The following is a 12,992-nucleotide window of genomic DNA, read 5'->3' as shown; positions in this document are numbered from 1 at the left end:
GAAAATTTGTGGTCGAGGGAGAACAGGAATTGATGTTCGTCTAACAGATCTAATGGTTTTCAACTGACCTGTGTTAGCTGGGTAATTGCTGCATTTACCTTCTAATCTAAAAGAACAATAGGACCTCTTATAAAATGAGATTTAAGGTACGAGGCAAATTTCTTATATTTTATCTAAGATGTTTTCCCATAGACAAAGTCAAGTAATGGTATTAGCAATAATCTGGAAAATCTCAATAGTACAGACAACCTTTATACTGGCTTATTCTTTACGCCACATTCTTTACCATTAGCTAATAGGTCACCTCATCATTGTATTTGTGGGAACTATAGATACAGTGTGAAATCCAGAAAAGTAGCCATTTTCCAGATAATCCGTAAGCAAAAAAGGAAGCTCAATTTTCTGAGCACTTAAATGACTGCTTTGAGAGGCCATAGCTCGGCTTGAAATCATTTTGAGTTGGATTAAGATAAAATTTAGGAGTGGATTGGTATTGGCACCAAAGCAAAGTCTATAAGACATTTACATGACAAATATTATCATTATGATTTTGCAATAACCTTGGCAGTTAGGTTTGAAAGGACAGGACAGTGCACTAGGTAATCTTTAAAATGCAGATAAAATAGATTTAAAGGAACAATTTTCCAGTTTCCAGAAAGGGTTACGATGATCCTTATGCATCAGGAACAAAGCTGGGAGATGTTTTAGTTTCTAGTCCCCTTTTTCAAGCAGCCTGCTAATGAGGACAATAGGTTAGTAAGACCACAGTTGCAGAGGGTCTTGAAAAATTATCTCCCTGTGGTTATAAAAGAACTGAGCTACTTCCTATCAATCGTCTAATGTTTTTATTTTGCCAACATAAGTCAGTGAACCAGGGTTTCATGGTCTGGAGAGATTGGAAGATGAACTTGCTTTGGTTGACTATGGCTAGGTTGGTCACAGATATAAACCTGTAGATTCAAGAGAATTGGCTATGACAGGTCTAATCAGACTTTCTAAATTGTAGGGGCCTATGGGCTCCAGGACCTGGTTGCATATTCCACACCGGCATACCTAACCAGGTGGTGTAAAATGAAGCTGTAGTTGAACCTGTCAAGACCAGATGAGCTTGTTATTTAGAGCAACACCTCTCTGGCTTCCCGTGTGCAAATCCATCATCTGTCAGCCCAAGGAAGACATGGTCTGGGGTCACTGACTTTATACATAAGGTTTTCATGAAAATGGGGCACATGTTAATATCCAGTCACTGAGTTCCCCTCCCCTTCTCAGACAAATGTCAGCATGTATGCCTGAGTGGTACTGGGTTAAAGAGCACTACAGAGGAGGTCAGAAGATCTTGGCTCTGGGCCATATGCTGCCAGAGAATAGGTATCTGCGTAGTTAAAACATGGGCTAGTTTTTTAGCTGCTCTTGATCTCAGTTGCCTACCCTGTAAAATGGGGGCAACTATAGCCTCATTGGGTTTTGGTAAACATAAAATAAATTAAAAGTTTATAATGTATTTATCATGATGTCAGGAACATAGTAAGCAGTCAGGCGGTTAACTCCTGTATGACGGTAGTTGTCACACTAGTTATGGAGCTGTGTCACTTGTTAAACACTTGTTAAATACTAATAATACTATGCCAGACAATGTTTAATAAATAAACAATAGGTGTTCCTGTCCTTAAGGAGGTTATTTTGGGGAGGGGGGTGGGGAGACATAGAGACAATCAGGATAATAAATAAATAAGGCACATACAGTAATTGAAAATTGCAAATATTCTGGAGGTGACATGGGTAAGGACATGAAGCAAAACAAGGGAGATCATGAATGCTTTCTAAGAGAATTATGATTTAAAATAGGGTGGTCGGGACACCTGGGTGGCTCAGTTGGTTAAGCAGCTGCCTTCGGCTCAGGTCATGATCCCAGCGTCCTGGGATCGAGTCCCACATCGGGCTCCTTGCTCAGCAGGGAGCCTGCTTCTCCCTCTGCCTCTGCCTGCCGTTCTGTCTGCCTGTGCTCGCTCTCTTCCCTCTCTCTCTCTCTGATAAATAAATAAAATCTTTTAAAAAAAAATAAATAAAATAAAATAGGGTGGTCAAGTGTGACCGAAAAAAATGACATTTTGCGCAAAGATGTGGAGAGAGCATGGATTTGCCATGTCCCAGGTGGGACATAGTTCAACTTGTCAAGAAGACCAAATGCATCTCTTTTGGAGCAACGCCTGCCTCTTTTTAGAGTGACCCTTGAGAGGGACCACACCTGCCATGTTTAGGTGGTAGCCTACAAGGAGACCAGCACCCCTAAAGGAGAGCGACGGAAGAAAGGGTGGTAGCAAGAGGGTCTGAGTATAATTGGGGAAAGAAGAGTGAATTGGATATTTAACCTTGATAGCCTTTGTAAGCAAAGTGTCCTCTTCCTTTTGGAAGTTCTTTATCAACAAAGAATGATGACTTGTGACAAGATGCACAAAAGCAGAGTTTCGAAGTCCAGCAGACAGATTCACATTTGCATAATTTGGGACATGTTATTCATATTTAACCTCTCTGAGTCTCAGCTTTTCAGCTGTAAAGTGGGGACAAAAGCTTTTATAGTTACTGAGAGGTTTATAAATAATGTAGGTAAAGTGCCAAGTGCAGTGTCCGGCATCCAGTTGGAATTCAGTAAATATCAGTGAGCCCTGAGCTGACCCGGAACTGTTCCTTTGGCTCATCTACAAGAGTGGTAGGAGAGACTGACTTTGGGCCTCCAGTGGCTGCCTCAGTGTCCACATTATTTAACTCAGGGCAATAATCTGGATGATTTCGCATGTCTGTCATTGACTTAAGTGTAAATCAGATTGACTTAAGTGTAAATGAGATTCAAGATATATCCTAGAAGCTTTTTTATAGTTTGTGCCATTTTCACTCATAAATGTTGCTCTATTCTTGTATGAAAGCCAAGTGGTAACTTTAAAATTGGTGGTTTTTTCATGAAGTATAGAACCAGCAATTACTGAACTGGCTCAATTACTTAGAGCTGACAATTACAAGTTAAAGCAACCTGATTGCAGGAATCTGGGTTGAGGAGTTCAGTGTGTGAACAGCCCTATTGTTTCATTAACCCTCATCCCAATGAAGGGCATGTAGCAACAGTATGATGTTCTTCCCATGTTCCAGGTTCAAGCCCCCTTTCTTTCTGCTCAGAACTTTGAGTTGGCCTTTTGTTTCTTCTGCTTTGCCATTTTGTGCTTCCCCAATTCCTCCTTAGCACAGCAGCTGGGGGGAGGGGGGTTACTCTTGAACAATATCTAGATCCTATCCATTCTTGGCTTCAAAATCCCCATTAGTGCCTCACTGAAACAGAATCACACCAAGCAATCACACCAAGAGGGCATCTTTCTCCAATTTAATCCTATTTCAGCTCCTTAGTTCCATCTATGCTAACATACTTTTTTAAATGCCCTGACCAGCTCCTTAGAGGAATCTGTTCTCGTAATGGAGTAGGAAATATGTAAGATGAGCCTGAGACATCTTATAGAGTCAGAAAGTAAGGAAGTGCTCAAAAAAGGGGTGGGGGGGGCAATACAGAGAGACAGAACACAGAGACCAACTGAAGGAGCTCACAGTGGCCAGGGCTGGACTATTCAGAGGGACAAAATAAATAATGTAGTTCTGGATTATAACTCAGTGTGTAAAACAAACATCTGTGGGTCCATAAATGATTGAATAAGTAAGTAGATGGGACAGAAGAGACACATCTGTCATGCGGATGAATTCCCAGTAATTTTAGTAGATATTGTAACCTCAGACAGGTGGAACATAACTCTCTACTCCCTAAGTGTGGACTGCACCTAGTGACTTCCTTCCAAAGAGGACAGTGTGGAAAGGCAGGGAGGAGTGGTGTTACAGTGGGGGAATCTGACAAGCACTATCTGAGCCAAGTGATCAAGGTCAATTTCAATAGTGGTAAGTCATGTTGATAGTATGTACCCTTGATATGATGTGATGAGAATGGCACTTTCCCTCTGTGGGAAACACGTAACCTCAGTCTAATCATAAGGAAAGCATCAGATAAATCCCACCTGAGGGACATTTTACAAAATAACCTGAACAATGCTTCTCAAAACTGTCAAGGTCGTCAAAAAGAAAGGAATGTCTGCAACACTATCATAGCCAAGAGAAGCCTAAGGAGATAAAACCACTAAATATAATGTGGCATCCTTGATGGTATCCTGGAACAGAAAAATTAGACATTAGGTACGAACTAAGGATATCTGAATATAGCATAGACTTTAAGTAATAATAATGTATCAGTTTTAATCCATTACTTCTAACAAACTTAGCATACTCATATAAGATGTTAATATTAGTGGAATAAAAATGGGAAATAATCAGGTGTGGCATATGGGACCTCACAGTACCATCCTCACAAATTTCCTATAAATCTAAAACTACACTATAAATAACTAAAACGTTGTTCTAAGAAAATATGTGCCAAACGTTCACATTAGTGAAATGCTTTTCCTTCATCATGGCCTGTTGAAATTCAACCTTTCAACTTGCAATTTAAGAAAGCTTTTGAATTCTTCAAAAACAAATGGGTCTCCCCTTCGGCCTATGTCCGTAGAACTTGGTACTTGCCTTTAGTGTTAATTTTAAGGTAATGCACTTCTTTCTTCATTCATTCAGGCAACAGTTATAGTGTACCTACAGCAGTTGTTGACGATAAGGCTCACCTTAACCCTGACCAAGCTTTCAGTTTGCCTGTGGTTGCAGATCTGTGGATACACGTGTATGAGAAAATGCGTAGAAAGGCAAGAAAACAAGTGAGGAGATGTTCTCAGTGGAACTAATCTTTGCATTGAGTTCAAAGAAGTGGTAGTGAGTGCAGTTGGGTGGTGGGTGGTGGGTGGAAGGGTGGAAAGTTGGAGGGAGTATTCTAGGAGAAACCATATTTGCAGAATTACTGAGGCAGAAAGGGGGTGATTTCCCAAGAAAAGACACCATCATGGCCAGATATTATCATCGGTAGCACATATGGACTCTACCATGTATTAGGCTCAATGTTAACCCCTATGCATGTGTTATGTTGGTTTATACTCATGCAACCCTGTGAGGCAGGTGTTCATATTGTTCCCATTTCACGGATGAGGAAAGCAAAGCACTCTGTAAGTAGCAGAGCTGAGATTTAGACTAAAAGTGACTGGCTTAAAAGCCCCCACTCTCCCCTAGCATTGAGGTCAGCCTGGGCACTGAATGACAGTCTCAACAAGATAGTTCTTTGTTGTGAGACCTTCCCTGTGTCCTGTGGGAGGGTGGGAAGCATCCATGTCCTTTTCCTGCTAGAGGCCAGTAGCCCCCACCCTCCACCAGTAATGGCAATTAAAGCAGACTTTTCCAATATCACTGGTAGGGAGGGTGACTAGCTAAATCAACCCATTCCTACACCTGCCTTGAGAATCCTATTCTTAGGATAGGCTGAAGCTGGGCCTTAAGTCTTTCCTGTTCCCTCTCTTCCTTCCCTCCTCTCTTTTTCTCCAGGGTTTCCTAAGGGCTCACTGTGGATGGGCTGAACACATATCCCTAACAATTTATAACACAGCAACTTGTATATAGTGGTCGCTTGACAAATGCTTACTGAATTTATGCCAACGGAATCCTACATGTTCAAAGTCCATTCTTGTTAAATAAAGTACATTCTTCTGGAACATAAAACTTGATATTGGAAAAGTTAATTCTTGGTTTCTGGTCACTTGGGGTATCTTTTGTGTCCCTGAAGAACTGTCCTATAGGCTGGCAAGCGCCACCTGAATGCTCACCAACCTTCAGGCAGACCCAGCTGTGCACCTGTTAAGAACCTAGTGGAGAGTGACATCCATTAGGTTGCCAATAAATGTTGAATGCATGGCTGACCTGTAACAATTAAGTGAAGCCATATGCCTAGCTCTGTAATTTGAGATGCCATTTAAAGCACATACCTATTTTCTCCAGCAGTTCCTTCTATCATTTTCAGATGAGATCTGGATTTGGGAAATGACCCCCCACCTAGGTTTTTTATTCGGCCCCCTGGAGAGTGGGCAGGCAGTGGGAGGGAGAGCTAATTTCTGGGCAGTCTTCCTGCCATCACGGGTTCTGTATCACTGGCATGTCAGTTGCTTGTCATTAGTGGGAGGGAGCTCAGAGGATTCTAAATGGAAAGATAACACAGGAGTGAGCTCTCAAAGTATAATGCATTTAAATCAGGCAGACTCTTTATTTTGTGTCAGCTCCAGGCATGCATTCTGTCGCTGCTTCTCGGTACCTACAGCCTAGAATCATTGCTTCTTAAGGGCTGTCCATCGGAGCTTTTTGTTGCATTTGAAGGATAGTGCTGGGCTATGTCTTCTCCAGGACTGTGCGTACTGAGCATAGAGTTTTGCAGACATGAGTGAATAGATGTTATTGAGAGTAGATGGGAGAGAGTACCACCATTGATATGTTTCATGGAAACTTTTTCGGTATTTTCTCTTACTTTCCCCAGCCCCTCCACACATTCCCCCACAGGTCTTCATGGCCAGTGAATTATTTCTTTTTTTTTTTTTTTTTTTTTTTTTTTTTTTTTAATTTTTTATTTTTTATAAACATATATTTTTATCCCCAGGGGTACAGGTCTGTGAATCACCAGGTTTACACACTTCACAGCACTCACCAAATCACATACCCTCCCCAATGTCCATAATCCCACCCCCTTCTCCCAAACCCCCTCCCCCCGGCAACCCTCAGTTTGTTTTGTGAGATTAAGAGTCACTTATGGTTTGTCTCCCTCCCAATCCCATCTTGTTTCATTTATTCTTCTACCCACTTAAGCCTCCATGTTGCATCACCACTTCCTCATATCAGGGAGATCATATGATAGTTGTCTTTCTCTGCTTGACTTATTTCGCTAAGCATGATACGCTCTAGTTCCATCCATGTTGTTGCAAATGACAAGATTTCATTTCTTTTGATGGCTGCATAGTATTCCATTGTGTATATATACCACATCTTCTTGATCCATTCATCTGTTGATGGACATCTAGGTTCTTTCCATAGTTTGGCTATTGTGGACATTGCTGCTATAAACATTCGGGTGCATGTGTCCCTTTGGATCACTACATTTGTATCTTTAGGGTAAATACCCAATAGTGCAATTGCTGGATCATAGGGCAGTTCTATTTTCAACATTTTGAGGAACCTCCATGCTGTTTTCCAGAGTGGCTGCACCAGCTTGCATTCCCACCAACAGTGTAGGAGGGTTCCCCTTTCTCCGCATCCTCGCCAGCATCTGTCATTTCCTGACTTGTTGATTTTAGCCATTCTGACTGGTGTGAGGTGATATCTCATTGTGGTTTTGATTTGTATTTCCCTGATGCCGAGTGATATGGAGCACTTTTTCATGTGTCTGTTCGCCATCTGGATGTCTTCTTTGCAGAAATGTCTGTTCATGTCTTCTGCCCATTTCTTGATTGGATTATTTGTTCTTTGGGTATTGAGTTTGCTAAGTTCTTTATAGATTCTGGACACTAGTCCTTTATCTGATATGTCGTTTGCAAATATCTTCTCCCATTCTGTCAGTTGTCTTTTGATTTTGTTAACTGTTTCCTTTGCTGTGCAAAAGCTTTTGATCTTGATGAAATCCCAGTAGTTCATTTTTTTTCCTTGCTTCCCTTGCCTTTTGCGTTGTTCCTAGGAAGATGTTGCTGCGGCAGAGGTCGAAGAGGTTGCTGCCCGTGTTCTCCTCAAGGATTTTGATGGATTCCTTTCGTACATTGAGGTCCTTCATCCATTTTGAGTCTATTTTTGTGTGTGGTGTAAGGAAATGGTCCAATTTCATTTTCCTGCATGTGGCTGTCCAATTTTCCCAGCACCATTTATTGAAAAGGCTGTCTTTTTTCCATTGGACATTCTTTCCTGCTTTGTCGAAGATTAGTTGACCATAGATTTGAGGGTCTATTTCTGGGCTCTCTATTCTGTTCCATTGATCTATGTGTCTGTTTTTGTGCCAGTACCATGCTGTCTTGATGATGACAGCTTTGTAATAGAGCTTGAAGTCCGGAATTGTGATGCCACCAACGTTGGCTTTCTTTTTCAATATCCCTTTGGCTATTCGAGGTCTTTTCTGGTTCCATATAAATTTTAGCATTATTTGTTCCATTTCTTTGAAAAAGATGGATGGTACTTTGATAGGAATTGCATTAAATGTGTAGATTGCTTTAGGTAGCATAGACATTTTCACAATATTTATTCTTCCAATCCAGGAGCATGGAACATTTTTCCATTTCTTTGTGTCTTCCTCAATTTCTTTCATGAGTACTTTATAGTTTTCTGAGTATAGATTCTGTGTCTCTTTGGTTAGGTTTATTCCTAGGTATCTTATGGTTTTGGATGCAATTGTAAATGGGATTGACTCCTTAATATCTCTTTCTTCTGTCTTGCTGTTGGTGTAGAGAAATGCAACTGATTTCTGTGCATTGATTTTATATCCTGACACTTTACTGAATTCCTGTATAAGTTCTAGCAGTTTTGGAGTGGAGTCTTTTGGGTTTTCCACATATAGTATCATATCATCTGCGAAGAGTGATAATTTGACTTCTTCTTTGCCGATTTGGATGCCTTTAATTTCCTTTTGTTGTCTGATTGCTGAGGCTAGGACCTCTAGTACTATGTTGAATAGCAGTGGTGATAATGGACATCCCTGCCGTGTTCCTGACCTTAGCGGAAAAGCTTTCAGTTTTTCTCCATTGAGAATGATATTTGCGGTGGGTTTTTCATAGATGGCTTTGATGATATTGAGGTATGTGCCCTCTATCCCTACACTTTGAAGAGTTTTGATCAGGAAGGGATGTTGTACTTTGTCAAATGCTTTTTCAGCATCTATTGAGAGTATCATATGGTTCTTGTTCTTTCTTTTATTGATGTGTTGTATCACATTGACTGATTTGCGGATGTTGAACCAACCTTGCAGCCCTGGAATAAATCCCACTTGGTCGTGGTGAATAATCTTTTTAATGTACTGTTGAATCCTATTGGCTAGTATTTTGTTGAGTATTTTCGCATCTGTGTTCATCAAGGATATCGGTCTATAGCTCTCTTTTTTGGTGGGATCCTTGTCTGGTTTTGGGATCAAGGTGATGCTGGCCTCATAAAATGAGTTTGGAAGTTTTCCTTCCATTTCTATTTTTTGGAACAGTTTCAGGAGAATAGGAATTAGTTCTTCTTTAAATGTTTGGTAGAATTCCCCCGGGAAGCCGTCTGGCCCTGGGCTTTTGTTTGTTTGGAGATTTTTAATGACTGTTTCTATCTCCTTACTGGTTATGGGTCTGTTCAGGCTTTCTATTTCTTTCTGGTTCAGTTGCGGTAGTTTATATGTTTCTAGGAATGCATCCATTTCTTCCAGATTGTCAAATTTATTGCCGTAGAGTTGCTCATAGTATGTTCTTATAATAGTTTGTATTTCTTTGGTGTTAGTTGTGATCTCTCCTCTTTCATTCATGATTTTATTTATTTGGGTCCTTTCTCTTTTCTTTTTGATAAGTCGGGCCAGGGGTTTATCAATCTTATTAATTCTTTCAAAGAACCAGCTCCTAGTTTCGTTGATTTGTTCTATTGTTTTTTTGGTTTCTATTTCATTGATTTCTGCTCTGATCTTTATGATTTCTCTTCTCCTGCTGGGCTTAGGGTTTCTTTCTTGTTCTTTCTCCAGCTCCTTTAGGTGTAGGGTTAGGTTGTGTACCTGAGACCTTTCTTGTTTCTTGAGAAAGGCTTGTACCGCTATATATTTTCCTCTCAGGACTGCCTTTGTTGTGTCCCACAGATTTTGAACCGTTGTATTTTCATTATCATTTGTTTCCATGATTTTTTTTCAATTCTTCTTTAATTTCCCGGTTGACCCATTCATTCTTTAGAAGGATACTGTTTAGTCTCCATGTATTTGGGTTCTTTCCAAACTTCCTTTTGTGGTTGAGTTCTAGCTTTAGAGCATTGTGGTCTGAAAATATGCAGGGAATGATCCCAATCTTTTGATACCGGGTTGAGTCCTGATTTAGGACCGAGGATGTGATCTATTCTGGAGAATGTTCCATGTGCACTAGAGAAGAATGTGTATTCTGTTGCTTTGGGATGAAATATTCTGAATATATCTGTGATGTCCATCTGGTCCAGTGTGTCATTTAAGGCCTTTATTTCCTTGCTGATCTTTTGCTTGGATGACCTGTCCATTTCAGTGAGGGGAGTGTTAAAGTCCCCTACTATCATTGTATTATTGTTGATGTGTTTCTTTGATTTTGTTATTAATTGGTTTATATAGTTGGCTGCTCCCACATTGGGGGCATAGATATTTAAAATTGTTAAATCTTCTTGTTGGACAGACCCTTTGAGTATGATATAGTGTCCTTCCTCATCTCTTATTATAGTCTTTGGCTTAAAATCTAATTGATCTGATATAAGGATTGCCACTCCTGCTTTCTTCTGATGTCCATTAGCATGGTAAATTCTTTTCCACCCCCTCACTTTAAATCTGGAGGTGTCTTCGGGCTTAAAATGTGTTTCTTGGAGGCAACATATAGATGGGTTTTGTTTTTTTATCCATTCTGATACCCTGTGTCTTTTGACAGGGGCATTTAGCCCATTCACATTCAGGGTAACTATTGAGAGATATGAATTTAGTGCCATTGTATTGCCTGTAAGGTGACTGTTACTGTATATGGTCTCTGTTCCTTTCTGATCTACCACTTGTAGGCTCTCTCTTTGCTTAGAGGACCCCTTTCAATATTTCCTGTAGAGCTGGTTTGGTATTTGCAAATTCTTTCAGTTGTTGTTTGTCCTGGAAGCTTTTAATCTCTCCTTCTATTTTCAATGATAGCCTAGCTGGATATAGTATTCTTGGCTGCATGTTTTTCTCGTTTAGTGCTCTGAAAATATCATGCCAGCTCTTTCTGGCCTGCCAGGTCTCTGTGGATAAGTCAGCTGCCAATCTAATATTTTTACCATTGTATGTTACAGACTTCTTTTCCCGGGCTGCTTTCAGGATTTTCTCTTTGTCATTGAGACTTGTAAATTTTACTATTAGGTGACGGGGTGTGGTCCTATTCTTATTGATTTTGAGGGGCATTCTCTGAACCTCCTGAATTTTGATGCTCGTTCCCTTTGCCATATTGGGGAAATTCTCCCCAATAATTCTCTCCAGTATACCTTCTGCTCCCCTCTCACTTTCTTCTTCTTCTGGAATCCCAATTATTCTAATGTTGTTTCGTCTTATGGTGTCACTTATCTCTCGAATTCTCCCCTCGTGGTCCAGTAGCTGTTTGTCCCTCTTTTGCTCAGCTTCTTTATTCTCTGTCATTTGGTCTTCTATATCACTAATTCTTTCTTCTGCCTCACTTATCCTAGCAGTTAGAGCCTCCATTTTTGATTGCACCTCATTAATAGCTTTTTTGATTTCACCTTGGTTAGATTTTAGTTCTTTTATTTCTCCAGAAAGGGCTTTTATATCTCTCGAGAGGGTTTCTCTAATATCTTCCATGCCTTTTTCGAGCCCGGCTAGAAGCTTGAGAATTGTCATTCTGAACTCTAGATCTGACATATTACCGATGTCTGTATTGATTAGGTCCCTAGCCTTCGGTACTGCCTCTTGTTCTTTTTTTTGTGTTGAATTTTTACGTCTTGTCATTTTGTCCAGATAAGAGTAAATGAAGGGGCAAGTAAAATACTAAAAGGGTGGCAACAACCCCAGGAAAATATGCTTTAACCAAATTAGAGGAGATCCAAAATCGTGAGTGGGGAGAAAGGGGATAAAAAGAGGTTCAAAAAGGAAGAAAGAAAAAAAAAAAAAAAAAAAAAAAAAAAAAAAAAAAAAAAAAAAAAAGAAAAGAAAAGAAAAGAATTTTTTAAAAAAGAAAACACCTAAGAAAAAATGTAAAAAGAAAAAAATATATATATTAGATAAACTAGTATAAAATCGTTAAAAAGAAAAAAGGTAACAGTTAAAAAAAAATTTTACCCGAAGGCGAGAAAAAAAAAAAAAAAAAAGAAAAAGAAAAAAATTAAATTACTGCAAGACTAAAAAAAATCACAGGAAAAAAGCCATGAGTTCCGTGCTTGGCTTTCTCCTCCTCTGGAATTCTGCTGCTCTCCTTGGTATTGAAACCGCACTCCTTGGTAGGTGAACTTGGTCTTGGCTGGATTTCTTGTTGATCTTCTGGGGGAGGGGCCTGTTTTAGTGATTCTCAAGTGTCTTTGCCCCAGGCGGAATTACACCGCCCTTACCCGGGGCCGGGGTGAGTAATCCGCTCGGGTTTGCTTTCAGGAGCTTTTGTTCCCTGAGCGCTTTCCGTAGAGTTCCAGAGGACGGGAATACAAATGGCGGCCTCCTGGTCTCCGGCCCGGAGGAGCCGAGAGCCCAGGGCCGCACTCCTCAGTGCGTGCTCAGAGAACCGCGCCCAGTTACTCCCGTCTGCCTGACCTCCGGCCGCGCTCCGAGCTCACCGAGCCTGCGACCGGTTCAAGGTAACACGGAGCTGTGAGCTTACTGTCGGCTCTGTCTCTGTAGCCGGCTTTTCCGTTCCAATACCCGCAAGCTCTGCGACACTCAGACACCCCCGATCCTTCTGTGACCCTGCGGGACCTGAGGCCACGCTGACCCCGCGTGGGCTTCGCCCCGGTTTAGCCTCTGGAGCGATGTCCCTCAGCGGAACAGACTTTTAAAAGTCCTGATTTTGTGCGCGGTTGCTCCGCCGCTTGCCGGGAGCCGGCCCCTCCCCCCCGGGGTCTATCTTCCCGTCGCTTTGGATTCACTTCTCTGCTGGTCCTACCTTTCAGAAAGTGGTTGTTTTTCTGTTTCCAGAATTGCTGTTCTTCTTCTCTTCGATCTGCCGATGGATTTTCAGGTGTTTGCAATCTTTAGATAAGCTATCTAGCTGATCTCCGGCTAGCTGAAGCAGTCTCAGCTTGCTACTTCTCCGCCATCTTGACTCCTCCCCAGTGAATTATTTCTCATCAGTGTCCCTGTTCTT

General features: G+C 41.0%; 1 protein-coding gene across 2 annotated transcripts in view; it reads left to right on the top strand.

Annotated features, from left to right (window-relative positions):
• The window catches only part of TAFA1 (TAFA chemokine like family member 1), a 509,215-nt gene that overhangs the window by 377,774 nt on the left and 118,449 nt on the right, over nt 1-12,992 (top strand). The window lies entirely within an intron of this gene.

The sequence above is a fragment of the Mustela putorius genome, unplaced genomic scaffold (assembly GCF_011764305.1).
Source record: "Mustela putorius furo isolate JIRA1106 unplaced genomic scaffold, ASM1176430v1.1 tig00000095_pilon_pilon_pilon, whole genome shotgun sequence".
NCBI lineage: Eukaryota > Metazoa > Chordata > Mammalia > Carnivora > Mustelidae > Mustela > Mustela putorius.
Note: the sequence above shows the minus strand (reverse complement) of the source record. Positions and strands in the feature narration are given on the sequence as shown.